Raw genomic sequence first — 16,572 nt, 5'->3', positions numbered from 1 at the left:
GTGTCGGCTCCAGCCCCAGAGCGCCCGCCAGTGTCGGCTCCAGCCCCAGAGCGCCCGCCAGTGTCGGCTCCAGCCCCAGAGCGCCCGCCAGTGTCGGCTCCAGCCTCAGAGCGCCGCTCCGTGTCGGCCCCAGCCCCAGAGCGCCCGCCAGTGTCAGCCCCAGAGCGCCGCCCCGTGCCGGCTCCAGCCCCGGTCATTGCCTTGCCGGCACCACCCAGACGTCTTGCCCTGCCGGACCCAGCCCCGGTCATTGCCCTGCCGGCACCACCCAGACGTCTTGCCCCGCCGGCCCCAGCGTGGCTCATTGCCCTGCCGGCACCACCCAGACGTCTTGCCTTGCCGGCACCATCCAGACGTCTTGCCCTGCCGGCCCCAGCCCGGCTCCTTGCCCTGCCGGCTCCCCACGGGCCTCCAACCCAGCCGGCTCCCCACGGGCCTCCTGTCCAGCCGGCTCCAGCCCTGCCGGCTCCCCGCAGGCCTTCATCCCAGCCGGCTCCCCACAGGCCTCCTGTCCAGCCGGCTCCAGCCCTGCCGGCTCCCCACAGGCCTCCTGTCCAGCCGGCTCCAGCCCTGCCGGCTCCCCACAGGCCTCCTGTCCAGCCGGCACAGGCCTCCTGTCCAGCCGGCTCCAGCCCTGCCGGCTCCCCACAGGCCTCCTGTCCAGCCGGCTCCAGCCCTGCCGGCTCCCCATAGGGCTCCAGCCCTGCCGGCTCCCCATAGGCCTCCTGTCCAGCCGGCTCCCCTCAGGCCTTCAGTCAAGCCGCCTCCAGCTTTGGTGGCTCCCCTCAGGCCTCCTGTCCACCCGGCGCCCTGCAGGCCTTCAGTCAAGCCGACTCCAGTCCTGCCGGCTCCCCACAAGCCTCCTGTCCATCCGGCTCCCCTCTGGCCTTCAGTCAAGCCGCCTCCAGCTTTGGTGGCTTCCCTCAGCCCTCCTGTCCAGCCGGCGCCCTGCAGGCCTTCAGTCAAGCCGACTCCAGTCCTGCCGGCTCCCCACAAGCCTCCTGTCCAGCCAGCTCCCCTCAGGCCTTCAGTCAAGCCGCCTCCAGCTTTGGTGGCTCCCCTCAGGCCTCCTGTCCAGCCGGCTCCCCTCAGGCCTTCAGTCAAGCCGCCTCCAGCTTTGGTGGCTCCCCTCAGGCCTTCAGTCAAGCCGCCTCCAGCTTTGGTGGCTCCCCTCAGGCCTCCTGTCCAGCCGGCTCCCCACAGGCCTCCTGTCCAGCCGGCTCCCCTCAGGTCTTCAGTCAAGCCGACTCCAGCCCTGCCGGCTCCCCACAGGCCTCCAGCCCTGCTGGCTCCCATCAGGCAACCTGCCTTGTCTCCCCTGACAGACTGTCCCTGGGTCGTCCCTCCTGCTCCTCCCTGGTGTGCCCCTCTACCACCCTGGACGGACCCTCCGGCTCAGCCCTGGTTTCCTGCCGGGGCTATTGACCCATTGAACCCGCCCTGGACTGTCCCTCTGGTCCCGCCCTGGACTGTACCTCCTATCCCTCCCTGGTCTTGCCCTCCCATCCCTCCCTTGTTCGTTTTGTTGGGTCTGGCTTGGCTCCCCTCCCTCCCCCCCTTTATGTTGTCTTGCCTGTTCACTTCCCTGTCTTGTTGTTGTTGATGTTGCCTGTTTTGTTGTCTTATGGTGTTTCTTGTTTGTCTTGTACCTTGTTGGATGTTCCCTTTAGGGACGCCAGGTGGCGTCCCTTTTGGGGGGGGCTAGTGTCAGGGTTCTGCCACTCTGGTCTTGTAAATTCTTGTTTTGGTGGCAGAGTCCGGACACTAGCTCTGTTTTGTCTTGTCCTGTAGTGCTCGGCTCGAGTTTTCTTGGGTCGAGCACTTGTTTTGTCATTGTCTGGGTTGCGCGTCATCAAAGGTGCGCGCGGACCGTGCGCGCTCCCGCTTGACGCGGGCGCGCGGGGTCTGCGCGTCCTTGGGACGCGCGCTCTTGTACTCGTGTTTGTGTTGTTTCGTCAGCATCGCGCTGTTTCATTCTCAGCGTCTCCGTCTTGGTTTCGGTTTTGGTTGGCGCTGAGATGAAACATGCGCGTTGCATTTATGTGAGCGCACGGTAAGGTGTTCACTTATCGTGTGCTCGTGTTTTGCGTCTGTTGTCAAAGCACGTGGCTCTGTGTTTACATGGGTCGCGTGCTTTTGTTGTGTGCTTTGTGTCTTGTCATACGAACACACGGTTAATGAGTTCTCTCATTGGCTGCGTGTTCTAGTCTTGTTTAATGTGAGCACCTGGCTTGTGTTGTCTCTTTGTATCAGGTGCTCTCCCGTCTATTGTCTAGTCCCACCCTCCTTGTTAACCCATTATTAGTTAATTATGTTCATCTGTTTGTGTATTAATTTAACCCTGCTTATATTCTCCTCATGTCTGCTGTCCTGTGCCAGTTCGTCGTCGATAATTCCTTGTCCTGTTCTGTCCAGCCCTGATTCGTCCAGCCAACCCAGTCAAGTTTGTTTCTTTGTTTGTGTTATAGTTTAGTGTTTTCCCCCTCGGGGTGGTTTTTGTTGTTCTTTTGTTTTATTTTATTAAATAAATTTTACTTTACTCTGCATTTGGGTCCTCGCCCCTTTTTCCCCCTCTACGAACCGTGACACATAGGCTATATGTTTATGTGACGTAAATTATTGTGAAAAGCACTATACAAATAAACTTTAAATGAATGAAAAATCTTAAATTATGGTAAATATAACTGTTTCTGAGCTGCAGCCCTAGTTCATAATATTATAATGCATAAATGATTAATAATACTGTATTATACTTGTTAACTAATCAATGTGCGTTTTTAGCACAGGATGTGTTATATTTTGACTATGTTATTTTATATTTTGATTTAGTTTAGCCTTATAGAAGACAAAACATTACTTCTGACATATTTAGTCATCTGAATCGTTTTAGGCTACTTTTGTCTAGTTTTAGTCAAATTTCATATGATTTTAGACAACTGAATCTACTCTGGATTTAACGAATACACATTTTCTAAGAAATTGTTGTACTATCTATGCATTTTCTGTGGTCGTATAGCTATGCTTTGTAAAAAGTTTCATTTGGCCACATAAATCTGTCTGCGACTAGTGTCTACATCTTCCTGGCGACAGCCCGGGGAAGAAGACTACCGGTAAACAGTCTTTTTTAACGTGATGTCCGAAAGTAGGATGTGCTGTAAAATTACTGTTGCACATGAGGTTTTAATTTGATCTGTGATTCCGGTGTTTCTGAATCCCTGTAGAGTCTGTCAGAACTGTAACCATATTAGTTAAATTCACCCACACACTCATTCAAATGTTTACTGTACAAGTTGGGATTCTGAAGCAATACAAAAATATGTCACATATTCTTGGCTAATTCTGCCACATTTTACAGTAATGTTTATTAATATACACTGACCCTGTAAACAAATAAACTAAACATAAGAGGTAAAATAACTCGAAAAAATCAAATGTATTCCTATAAAGCATTTAGATTACTTGCATTAAGTATATTGTATATGAAAGCAAGCTTAATCATGAACCATCAACAATACTTTTTCACAACGGAATTGAACACCGGAAGTGCACTAAAGCACCATGAGTAAAGATGGGGCCACCATTATGCACCAGTGCCATCACACATGGCACAGACCAAGTACAATGTTAAGATGTCTAATCAAAGCAAGAGTCTTAGTGCACATTTTATATAATCATTTCACTACACATGATTTGAAAAGAATAAAAAGATATGAGTTTACTGTAGTGTAGGTGTCACTGTAATAAAGTTTGAATATTTCATCAAAATGTATCTTTTTCATGGAAATAGTTTATTTTTTATTTTTTAGACGACAGTCTTGGCATTAGCTAAAAGTATTTATTTAATTTGTGTATTAATGACTTATTGGCTGAATATAAAAACTTACCTGTGTCTGTAACAAAAATGTCATCCAAGTAATTCGTCCTGAACCAATGGATGAAGTTGTGATGCGGAAGCCAAAAGCAGCAGAACAAAGTTTTAAGTCTATGCTATATCAGGCATACCCAAGTGAGATTGTATAAACATACAATTTCTTACAGATGTGTTTTTTTTTTTTTGCATCTAGTGGATATTGGAAATTGGACTAAATTGGATTATATTCGTTAGTCATAAAAATCCCTTAGCCACCTTTAAAAGTAGCACTCATGCTTTGGTGTTGGCAGCTTTATTAACAACAGTATTATCTGATGCTTCACTTAGAAAGCCATAACTGTGTATGTATGCTACATACATGGATACTACAATCAAAACATCATAACATCTACACCACATTATTTTAACAGGTCATAATGATGTTACACTAGCACAAAATATTTGTGGTTCATTTAACATGATTTATGTGTTCAAAACATGCACAAAAACATTTAAATCAAATAGAGATATTTAAATCCTATTTAATCCACATCATCTTTTCATGTTAAATGAACAAATATTTTAAGCAGGTTTAACATCTAGAGCTGTTAAAATAATGGAACCACTGTCCATTACTGAATCATGTTCAACCAAAGTGCTATTTTTTTAGTATGATAAAAGGAACACGAAATAACATACATAAACTTGTGCAACAACTAGTACACTTAACGAATAACCAAGTTTAACAAAAGCAACATGATGAAAAAAAACTTGAAACATGAAATATACATGAATGATGAGCACACGTTTCCTCTTAGTCACACACACACAAATTACTCTCACATACAACACACTCTCACACACACACTCTCTCACATACACTTTCCTTCTCTCTCTTTTCCACACACACAATTAGGCCATGCCAAATGTTTTGGCACAAGACATCCCAAATGCCATACCTTCCGAAAAGTCTTTGTACACCGTGCACATTGGCGATTTCAGGCTCACTGAGCAAGTGTTCGCTGTGGGAAGGTTTCGCCCAGACACTGGTTCACTAAACGTAATGGTTGGATTTTCGGGAAACCCTGCAAGTGGAATTTTCGATGCTCCACTGGCAAAGATTACAACAAAAACAATAATTCACATAATAATACACATGATATTATCAAAATACCTGTCATTTTAAATATATTTTAAAATATTCTACAAATTGTATATTGCATTTTATATTTAAACCATACATTATAAGACTAAACAATAGAATAACATATTAGTTGAAGCTGCCCGCATGAATGCAGTAATAAATTGTTGATTACTGTTTATATTGAAATTAGCCTACATCTTGATATACACCAATTAACAACAATGCATTGTAATATTACAACACCCAAAAAATTTATTTAGCCTTTTTTACTTTGAATTCTCATGGTCAGAATGCAGATTTCTGTATTCATTCTGAAAGTGATACATTCAAATGGAACACAATTTAATCTGTTTTTAATCATTTATATATTTTGTCAGTTTTTATGTTTTTACTTGCTTCTTTTAGGCTACTCTTGTTTATGTAAAGCACTTTAAATGACTATTTTTAAAGTTGTATTATTAAAATAAACTTGTCTTGCCTTGAAAGCTGCATAACAAAGCCTTAAAGTAGACTAGAAAATGATCCTTTAATGAGTGTAGACACTCATTTGTTGACACATAATAAGCCATTTCAAGACATAATTTGCTCGTGTATAATTTATGTATACAGCGATCTCAGGTGGTTAAGAACATGAAATTGACCTTCACATATATCCAATGCAGCTAAACCATAAGCCTGGCTTAACTGGCCCTATTATGTTATGTTTCTTCATTATCATGTGTTATAAAATATTCCTGCAATTTAATAGGCTACTAATTTGGTAACACTTTATAATAATAACTACACCCTAATTAGCTATTAAGCATCAGCAAATAGAGTTTATCATTTAAGCATTAACTTTACATGAATAGACATTATAAGCAGTTTAAACTACAAATACTGTATAACGTAAAAACACATGTTTAATATGCTTAATAATTTCATACTTTGTTAATGATTGAATTTTTTAACACTAAATGATGTATTGCATTGTTTACAAACCAGCCATAATAGAGAAGTTGGGTGTTTTTTATAATCAATCACAACTTTTTGGATTAATAAACTATGATATGAACATAGATATTGTTTTCAGGCATTAAGTAATGCTTTATTTGGACACGCGATGTGAGGCGGCGTGCTTAGGAGACGTCGTGTGAGGCGGCGTGCTTGGGAGACGTCGTGTGAGGCGGCGTACTTAGTTAAGACGTATCATACACGTCAAAATTTTTTTTTACAATTTTCTTACGTGCGTCGCCGCTACGTCGCCGCCTAAAATGGTTTTTCGACACGTTGAGGCGGCGACGTTAGGGTCGACTGCTCCTTCTCCTTCTCCATGTGAGGCTGAGAAGTGGCACTATCCACTCGCCATAGAGTTATTGTAAGTTGGAGGTTACAGCAGAGCAGGATACCCAGTGTACGGACCACGTCCAGTCGACCAAACCTGGTTTATACTCGACGCGTCCGCTAGTTTGCGCAGCGAATGTGACGTCATCGCGGATGTTGCGCGCGACATGATTTCGGCCAGTGAAGCGCATATGATTTTTTTTAACTCGAGCGAACAGTGCGCGCGGCGCCGTGTTTGGTTTGAGTTGATAATAAAACACTTTGAAGAGATTTTGTCTGAAACAGGTATGACTGAACAGACATCTTTATGACATTTGATCATCGAGATCAGGCCCGGCTCTAAGGGGGCGCCTGAGTGGGCCAGAAGCCCTACATCAGATAACAACAATTTATTTTTCGATGCGGTTCATAACTGAGCAGCATAAGATGTAACCGTGAGCTTCAAAAAAACATGTTTTGGCAAGCCAGGCTCATTTACAATCTTGATTAAAGTATTCTGTTTTAATAATGTTAAACAATTCAGGCTGCAAAAGATTAAAGAGAAACTAATTCAGCATAGAGCGAAGGTTTCTGTGCTCATCACTTGTCTGAGCGCGCATTACCAAACGCACCTTTAATATCATTTTATGCAGTCGCAATTCATACAATAGAAAGTCTTAAAGAACACAAACAGTTCAGCAGCACCGAGTGGGATAATCGGGAGATGTATTGGGCCCGCTTAAACATTATAGCATTTTTCTCACGGAAAGAGCAAATATTAAGTTTACTATCTGTTAATGACGCACAGAAACGGACAAATCACAGGTAGTTTCAGTAGTAAAATTCGTGCAAAGTGCAACATACAAAATTCAAACACGAGTGCAAAGCATTTTGTTGCAGTTTGTGACAAAAATATCAATATTTCCGACACATATCCACATATAATGTTGCTTTCGCTTTGCTCTCTCTAAACGCGCGCTCTTCTCTGGACGCGCGCTGCTGCGTGTCCCTCATCTGTGTAAACAATATCGAGAGGTTAGTAATTGAATTGATTTTAATATTACTGACTCGATTAATTAAATACGAAAGCCGTGTAACGTGCTGTCGATTGACGTGTTGTCCTTTTTTCCCTTTAAATTTCTAATTATCATATGTGATCTCTGTTATTGGACTTTATAACTGATAAGGGAAAAACGTCAAAAACACACACAAGATATCTTAAACTGTTACTGTTCAATGTTGTGCTTAATGGTAGTGTAATGCAATATTGAAAATTCAGGGTTCAATAATGAATAGAATAAATATTGATAATTCAAGATGTTTCAGGGAGCAGGCCGATGCACACACAGAGAGCGGTATGATAAAGCACGCGAAACGCCATGTGTGTGTTGATTAAAACATGTTATATGCAAAATAAACTCAGAAAATTTTTTTTTGATAAGCTATAAATGATAATGTATTAGCTATCAACCACTAACAAGTAGGCTAATATGCAAAGAAAAGCTGCTATTAAAAAATGTGTTTGTTCAATGTTCATTTTGATTCTCGTGCATTAAATAATAATTCATAATAACATTAAGATTTTTTTAAATCACAAAATATAGAAAATGGTATGGAATGTTGATATTTTTTGAAGGTATCATCTCAATGTTGTAAATTCCAGTATAGTGACAACACTACAGTTATTGTAAAGATTATTATTTGCATTAAAATTAATATGGGTGATTCTATTCCATGTATATTTTACATTTAAAAAAAAGTTACGGAATGAAACTCTTTAAAAACATAAATTATTTCCAGTATCTTATAGAAAACATTTATTTTTGTATAATTCAGCTTTTGCTGAACATAAATGATTAAATGATTAAAAGATTTAATTTTAGGGAATAAAAAGTTTTCATGGATGATTTTACTAATGTTTAGAAATACTAATAAATCATAGTAAGAAAAATCCTAATGGACAGTTACTAAATTGGAACTGAATTGACAGTAACAATTTACAGTTTTACAACTTTTTAGCCAAACATTCTCTGAAAAAAATTATTCAAAGATGATTCCTTGGATTTACTCAATATTTTTGAGTGGTTTTAAACAATTTATTTGGGCTGAATTTAAACAAACAAATGAAGTTGAACATTGCTCAATTTAATTTGTTTGTTTAAATTCAACACAAATAAATTGTTTGCAACAGTTTTGCATGCAACACTTATTTCAGTTTCTATAACTGCAAAGATCACATGATACTAATGAAATTAATATTTTTAATTTGTCCAATATGTGAATAATGAAATATTCAGTTTTCCTTTTATAATTGTGGTAATAGTATTGACAGTTTACAGTTTAAACATTTAAAATTAAAATATTGGTGAATCTAAGCAATTTAAGCAAAATAAAATTCTTTTGATTGCACAATGATACATGATGGAAAAATACACTGACTAATTCGAACATCAAGATATCATGATTTTTGGTAATATGGTCTTTGAAAATGGAGAACACATTTTATAAATAATCAAAAATGTAACAATGTAATGTAACAATTTTTTAAAAGCTGAAAAAAGGATAGCTTTGGTCACTAAATGTACCTGCAACTATAAAATCACCCATATAGTTCATGGAGAGCCACATGAGCCACTATTCACTGTCATCAATAGGCTGTCAGATCAAAAGAAAGACACAATAGGTGCTCATGGACACCCTGTCTAATGGGGGTGATTGGAGGGCACAGACAGTGAAAGTGTGACACCAGGGTGTGAGATATTGCTAGCTTATGATAAATGTACATCAAAGTGGTAAAGGTGGTAAGAGAAAGTCTACATGTTTTTGAAGAATTTCAACTACTTTGTTTTAAATGCAATCATACAGTGAGGTAGGTTTTGTTTGTTAATCATAGTATTAATGTGCTTGTTTATAAGTATGACCTAGATCTAACTCATAAAAAGTGAGGCAAGTGGCTGCATCGGACGTTTTAGATTGAATCAACTTCCAGCCTTTTTTAAGTATATTAAACACTAAAACATTGCTTAAAAGAAATGCAACAAAATTAAGTTGAGCCAACTAATATTTCTAAAATTACTCAAGTCAGATAAACTTACTTTTTTTGTTAAACCGAACTGATTTATACATTGCTATATGTTGCCTGTACTTATTTTAATTAGGTATTAAGAACTTTATTATCTAAATAAAATTAACCATGCATATGTCATTTAAAATGAATTCAATTGACTTCTGGCTGTAACCTCAGAAAATAAATCTTCATTTCTATATTCTAAGCACAATATACAGTGATTAAGTAAAAACAGATAAACAGACTTTAAGGTCAATAACAATTAAATAAGAATGGGAAGATGGATTAAAGACCATAACATTTATTCAATGTCAACCAGTGTCCCTTTTAATAGTGACTACAAAACAGGCCATTAATGTGGCTGCACATACACAAATAAAAACATTAATAATGCCAGATCCTATTGAGAAATCATCTAAGACAACTCAGTAAGGAGATCTGCATACTTTGATGATGCATAAGGTCCAGTCCCACAAAGAGTCTCTGATATATGTCAAATAATGTATACAGTTTTGATGGAAGTCGAGGACATCGGTAAGTCCAAACAGGAGCCATCATGCATATGACAGGTTTGGTAAACCTCTGACAGTCCTATGATTATCCAAACTGTGTTGGGCTGATGGCAAATTTTTCCTGTGGGCAGCCGCATGCACCTCTGATTCCACACAACTCTATTGGTGGAGAGAAAAAAGAAACAGGAGTTCAGGTGGTTGATACTAAATAATATTAAATAGCTGAATACTAAATAGCAAATATCTTAGATAAACTACAAGTGAAGTTACAAAAGTGCAGTGAGAATAATACACGGATGAAACACCTTAGTTTATCAGTTAAAATTTACCTTAGTTAAACTTCTGTATTAAAAAAAAAGGTTATATAGGTTATTGTGTACTTACATTATTCCAGGTATTTTTAAGAATCAAATTCTAAAGAAAACTGTGATTTTATTCAGTGTAACAGTGTATGGTATTTTGGTTGCCTGTCAATCAAGGAATTATATAAATTTAGGTATTACATTTTCAGTTTATTTTTGCAACTTATAAAGCATAAAAATGTGTATGTAGATTACATATTAAACAGTTTGAAAACGGCGAATATAAAATCTATGATTTAACTGTCATCTTCATTTTGCACCAAACTTTGCATAAGTCATAATACAAAATTAAATAAATACATTGCCATTTTACATATTACATTAAGCTTTACAATACATTTTTGCTGAAGCTACATTTAATTTACTTTTTCTCCAAATTTAATGTTACTGGCAAATGACAGTTCAGTGAATCAGTGTTTTCAGTTAGCTTTAGTGAAAGACAGATAATAAGAAACTGCATTAGGATACATTTTACTGTTTGTTCATTGCACAAAAACATACAAAAAATCTTCAGATATCAAATGTAATTCTATGGAGCCCACTATTGTTTGCAATTTTACCCATGTTTTAATCACCTGCAAATAATTATAGCTGTAATTGTATGTAATGTTTTTCTTAACAAAATAAACAAAATCACTTTGGTATCTAAAGACCAAGAAAATGCATTTTAGAATGAGGTGCATACATTTTAAATGGTTCTGTAAACATAAATGTAATTTAAGTTCAAATAAATTATAAATCTGTAATTTATTCACTTTGCAGTATTAACAAAAAACTTCTGGACTAAATCTCTAAAACCCAAACCTTAAGCTACTTAATGTTACGCTAAACACAAACTACTGTTCCATACGTTTCTGCATTTAATATGCATCCTAAATGTGCTGATAACTATTTAGGTGAGCTAGCCAGGTTAGCGCTAGCAAACTGCACCCACATCCCGACCGCCCACCAGAGACCTTGTTAATCTGTTCTGTAACGTTAGTTATACCTACTAAGTGTTTTAAAACTACTTTAACTTTTTTTTCTCAGGACTATCACTTTTAATCGTTAGCATGAACTAGTGTTGGTTAGCGTTAGCCAACTTAGCTTTCCATGTGAGAGCAGTCTGTTACCTGACGTTACAGTACAATTTACAAGCTAAAACCTCACCTGCCTAGTGAAGTCGGCAGTGTAGCATGACTTTGCCATTATCATTCGGCTACATTTGCAACTTACCGTGTTAATCAGATCCGCTGCTGCGAGCAGTTTATGTCGACCATTGAAGATGCTGTCTGGCTGCAAAGTGGCGGGCAGTGAAAATGGGGTCACGCAGAATTATTAAAATCACGTTTGATGAACAGACCTGCACACATCGACAGCTGCTCTAATAAATTGTCTGTGTCAACTCACTTTTATAACATTTATTCTACACAATAACCACATACAAAAATCTACTCAAATAAATTGCATTAGTTTTATTCAAAATATACTGTTATATAAAAACTGATATATTTTAAGTAAAGAAGAAGCAAATTGATATTTTTTGGTATAAAACAAATATAATTAACTAGATTGCAATTATTTAAAGTATATAAAACCAACTTTGTGAGTGTAGCACTTTTTACAGTGTACCACATGTCTTTGGACTTGTGGGGGAAACTGGAGCACTCCAAGGAAGCCCACATGGTATGCCACAGAAATGCCACCTGAACCAGCCGAGGCTCAAACCATCAACCTTCTTGCTGTGAGGCAAACGTGTTACCCACTGCGCCACCATGTCACCTCGTCATCTAAATTGTATTTCTAAAATTAGTTATTTTTCAGCCTACTATGATAAAGACAATGAAAAAAAACATTCTCAGTGGGTAGCACGTTCGCCTCACAGGAAGAAGGTCACTGGTTCGAGCCTCGGCTGGGTCAGTTGGTGTTTCTGTGTGGAGTTTGCATGTTCTCCCGGTGTTCGCGTTGGTTTCCTCTGGGTGGTCCGCCTCCCCCCACAAGTCCAAAAACATGTGGAAGAGGTGAATTGGGTTGGCTAAATTGTCCTTAGTTCATGTGTGTGAATGATTGTGTATGGATGTTTCCCAGTGATGGGTTGCAGTTGTAAGGGCATCCGTTGCATAAAAACATATGCTGGATAAGTTGGCAGTTCATTCCACTGTGGATGTAACAACAATTGTTCTTAATTGTCCTGAACCGAATGTTTTCTTCAGCTTAATTACCTGGGCTGTTAATTTTTTTATTTTATTTTATTTTTTGACAGCAATAAATTAAAAGCAGTTGGACGAACTAATGACTCTGGTATTTATTTGTATGTTCTTGTACGTGTGGCGCTGTTGTGTTTTTGTCTTCAAATACTTGCATCAGTGTCACTACTACCTGTCTGTTGACTATCTGCTGAACATTTACAGATTAGTAGCCATGCTGTCTGTGATGTTGGCTCCTTACAGTCATTCAACAGCATTTCTTAGGTTTTCACTTCATTTTGATGGGCCCAGTGTGACAACAGATGAGCTGATAAATGTACCTTAAAAGGCACCTATGGTAAAAAATCTACTTTTCAAGCTGTTTGGACAGACATATGTGCATGTATGGTGTATAGACCATCATATTGGGGTGATATAAGCACACCCAGTGCTTTTTTTTCAATTTAACAACATAAAAACGATGGAGCAATTGGAGCGGTTTTCAAACCGACCGCAACTTTACGTAGGAGTGCGGTCCCCCCGCCCACCAATATTGATCCCAGAAGCTCCCTGTGATCTTAACTAGCATGCGTTTTAGAATTCTAAACATCGGTTTCTATCAGGGTTCACTCAAGTCAACGGCTAGGCGCCTCGGACCGCTGCAGACTTGAATTGCCGTTGTGTGTACCCTAATAGAAACCTATGTTTAGAATTAAAAAATGCGTGGCGCGATGATTCGGAACACTTCATGTTTCTGCCCTGCCACAGAGAGTGTCTGGTGTGCCGTGTCGCGGCTTCGAGCGGCGCATCCGGTGCCTCAGTAAAAGTTCATTCAGTGTGCGTGGTTATTAGTTTCTGTGTACAAGCTCGGCACTTGATACTAGCACACAGTTGGCTGTAAAACTGCACAAAGACACATATGATTTTGTACTCTCTGCTTGGTCTGTGTCCGAGTCGTACATGTACGACTGATTGCTGAACCTCTCACTCCTGCTCCTTCTCTGTCTGCCTGTCAGACTCTGTTGCAAATGCAGAGCGGGTGAGCTCATGGCCCCGCCCCTTGTTACGTTGGCGGGAAGCCGAAACTAATTTACATGTAAAGCAACACATCCATAAATCAGCGAACTGTGGACACGCCCCCAACATAACACTTTTTAACACATTATAATAAAAAAATCTTAATTGTGTTTTAAACTGAACCTAAACTGGCACACTCAGAAGAACCATAATATTATTATTAAATCATAAAAAATAGGTAAACTATGTGCCCTTTAAAGTAAAATAACTGTCTACTGAAAGTTAGGTTAAATGCAACAAATAGTTAATTGAACACTCTTAGATTGTACCTAACCCTAATTTTATATTTGATTAAAGTTCATGTTAAAATATGTTGCGTTGCTACTTATAGGCATCTGAATGTTTACTCAAAGTCTATTCATAAACTGGATAACAACTACATGCAGACAATAACAACAAACATCTTGGTGGTCAATGTTCTGAAAACTTGTTGAGGATTTGTTGCATATCTACTAATACATTGTTGAACATCTGTTGAAGATTTGTTGCATATCTACTGATACACTTTTGAACATCTAGAACCTAAATTGGTAACACTTATCTTACCGAAAGTTTAATAAATGTTTACATGCTGTAGACATTGTATTGTTTGCCTAAGAACATTTAAAGACAATCTACAGATACTATCCAGATGAAAGTAAACAGATAAGAACTTGAAAAGTAACTTACGGTCAGCAGACTATCTAAAGGGGGACCATCAAAATAAAGTGTTACCCGGTTCCTTTTCGTTGGCATTTTGTTGAAGGCATACAAAAAATCCATGACAAATGATTGCCGAAATGGCCCAGTGGCCAAGGGATAAGGCATCAACCTCCGGGGCTTGGGATTGTTGGTTCAAATCCCATCTAGGTTGTCTTTGAAGGTCTCACTTCAATTTGGGAGCAATGTTTGGTGGATGAAACACGGTAGCTGTGAAAACCTTCTTGAGATGTGTTTGCATGTCATTAACTTCCTGCATTGCCATGCATATTACCTCTTATGACTAAAAGGGTAACGAGACACCTAACGCGAAAGGCCATTTCGAATCCTGCATGGTGCCTACAGAGAGGAGACTGTGTAAAAAGACAAAATGGTGCTTACATATAAAGCTGGTGGGTTGTTCAAGATCCATAAACAAATCTAACAACCGAATCATTGCCGCTCCTTTTTTTGTCTGTATAGTTGTACATGTTAGACTGATTTAGATCAGAAGTCCACTAAATGTTCATTAAGTAAAGTCACAGCAAAAGCTGCTACAATTAACATAGAATCACCATGCATAGCACAGCACCGCTGCTTTTTCTATGACTGTTGCAGGGCTCATCCGGGATTTGAACCCGGGACCTCTCGCACCCAAAGCGAGAATCATACCCCTAGACCAACGAGCCCAGTAGAAGCAGTCTGCAGTGCCACAAAAAATTCTGTGAGACCGATCCAATCTACTCTTGTTCATGTTGTTTTTGTTACGTGTGTCAGCAACTCCCTGGAGGCATATTACAGTTCACAGTAAGTATAAAACAGTCCAGTGGCCTAATGGATAAGGCACCAGCCTTCGAAGCTGGGGATTGTGGGTTTAAAGTACCAACTGGGTTGTCTTTGATGCAGTTCCTTTTAAGTTGACTGTGCAAGACAATCCAGTATTACCTTTAAAAAGCTAGGTTCATACCCTTAGGTCAAAAAGACATGACAATGGAAAACTCCTCAGAGAAGCTGTTTTGTCATTAGGTGTACACATCAGATCGTCTGAATGCAATATGGCATAGGGATCCTAAAGAACTGTTTTGTGAGTAACAAGAACTTCCTGAGCCATACATCAGATATAACAAAGGTTAATGTTGACCCAGTGGCCTAATGGATAAGGCATCAGCCTTCGAAGCTGGGGATAGTTGGTTCAAGTCCCATCTGGGTTGTCTTTGTTGGGTTACATTTAAGTTGTGTGAAACAATTCCGACTGGTCTTCTCAAAACTTAGGCGTGATGATCTGAGGACAATAGTTAGCTTAGAATTCTCAGACTTGCTGCAATTTAGCTTTTTTTGTAGTCCCTACACTCTGATGTTGCTTAGAGAAACGTTCAATAAATCGACAGCAACATCTTGTACGGCTCATCAAGATTGGGATTTGATAGTTTTTTTTCCAAGTTGCCCAGTCCTTTTTGGCTGTCCCTTTGTGGCACATTTTCCCCACTCCATCTGCTTCTGGAGAGTTGCTTTATGCACAGCTCTTTTCAAGACTGATGCTAGCACAGTTCCAAAAGGCCCAGGCGAAATGTGCTTTTGGCCATGCTTTTGGACCATGGCTTTGGTAACACCTAATGACTTCAAGGTCTTTCACGGTCCAGCTCAGCAGTGGCATGGCACAGCTCTGAAAGCCGTTTCCTGGAGGACGACTGCATCTGTTTTTTTTAAGAGGACGCAGGTCTGTGCTGTGATGAGAAAGTGTTGTCAGCCGGCAAGGGGCTTGCAGAGGGCCAACTCCGCAAACAGGTGCTTCTGCAGACAGGAGCCTGGATAGCTCAGTCGGAAGAGCATCAGAGTTTTAATCTGAGGGTCCAGGGTTCAAGTCCCTGTTTGGGCAAAGACCTGTCTGTTTGTCAGAGACCTCGTTGTTCTTTTCATATCACTTGGTGGCTGTCCATTGTCGTGTGGCCTGCGAGAGCACGTTGCTCTGAATTCAGATCATCAGCTTGTGTGGAAAGAGTGCCCATGAAGTTAGCTGAGTTTGTTAGATTAGAGAGCTATGCTGTCCCTGCTTCCCAGAGATTGTACGGAAAAGTTGCGCTAGTGCACCTTCCTCTACCCCTGTTGACCCTGTGCTTGGTTGCCACCTCAGCAGGAGAGAGAAAGCAGACGTTTGTAGTCGTGGCCGAGTGGTTAAGGCGATGGACTAGAAATCCATTGGGGTTTCCCTGCCCAGGTTCGAATCCTGCCGACTACGTTGTTTTGCACGTCAACTTATGTTGTTGTTCTCTTTTCTTTCAAGCCTCCTACATGTAATTGGAATCCTCCTTTGCAACTCACAAACAAGCCCCTGTCACTTAGTGACCAGGCAGCTGTGGGTGAGCGACAGTGGTTTGCCGCGACCGTACAGTCATCCGTACTCTGTGTTGTGGCCAG

General features: G+C 40.2%; 1 non-coding gene and 1 pseudogene across 1 annotated transcript; both read right to left on the bottom strand.

Moving 5' to 3' along the window:
• LOC130222068 (gastrula zinc finger protein XlCGF57.1-like) overlaps positions 1 to 16,572 on the bottom strand; it is a 110,361-nt pseudogene that overhangs the window by 33,643 nt on the left and 60,146 nt on the right.
• Positions 14,775 to 14,846, bottom strand: trnap-ugg (transfer RNA proline (anticodon UGG)). The gene has a single exon. It is a non-coding gene; the product is annotated as a tRNA-Pro (tRNA).

Source organism: Danio aesculapii, chromosome 4 (assembly GCF_903798145.1).
Source record: "Danio aesculapii chromosome 4, fDanAes4.1, whole genome shotgun sequence".
In the NCBI taxonomy this organism is placed as follows: domain Eukaryota; kingdom Metazoa; phylum Chordata; class Actinopteri; order Cypriniformes; family Danionidae; genus Danio; species Danio aesculapii.
The sequence above is the reverse complement of the archived record's forward strand: the minus strand, read 5'-3'. Positions and strand labels throughout refer to the sequence as shown.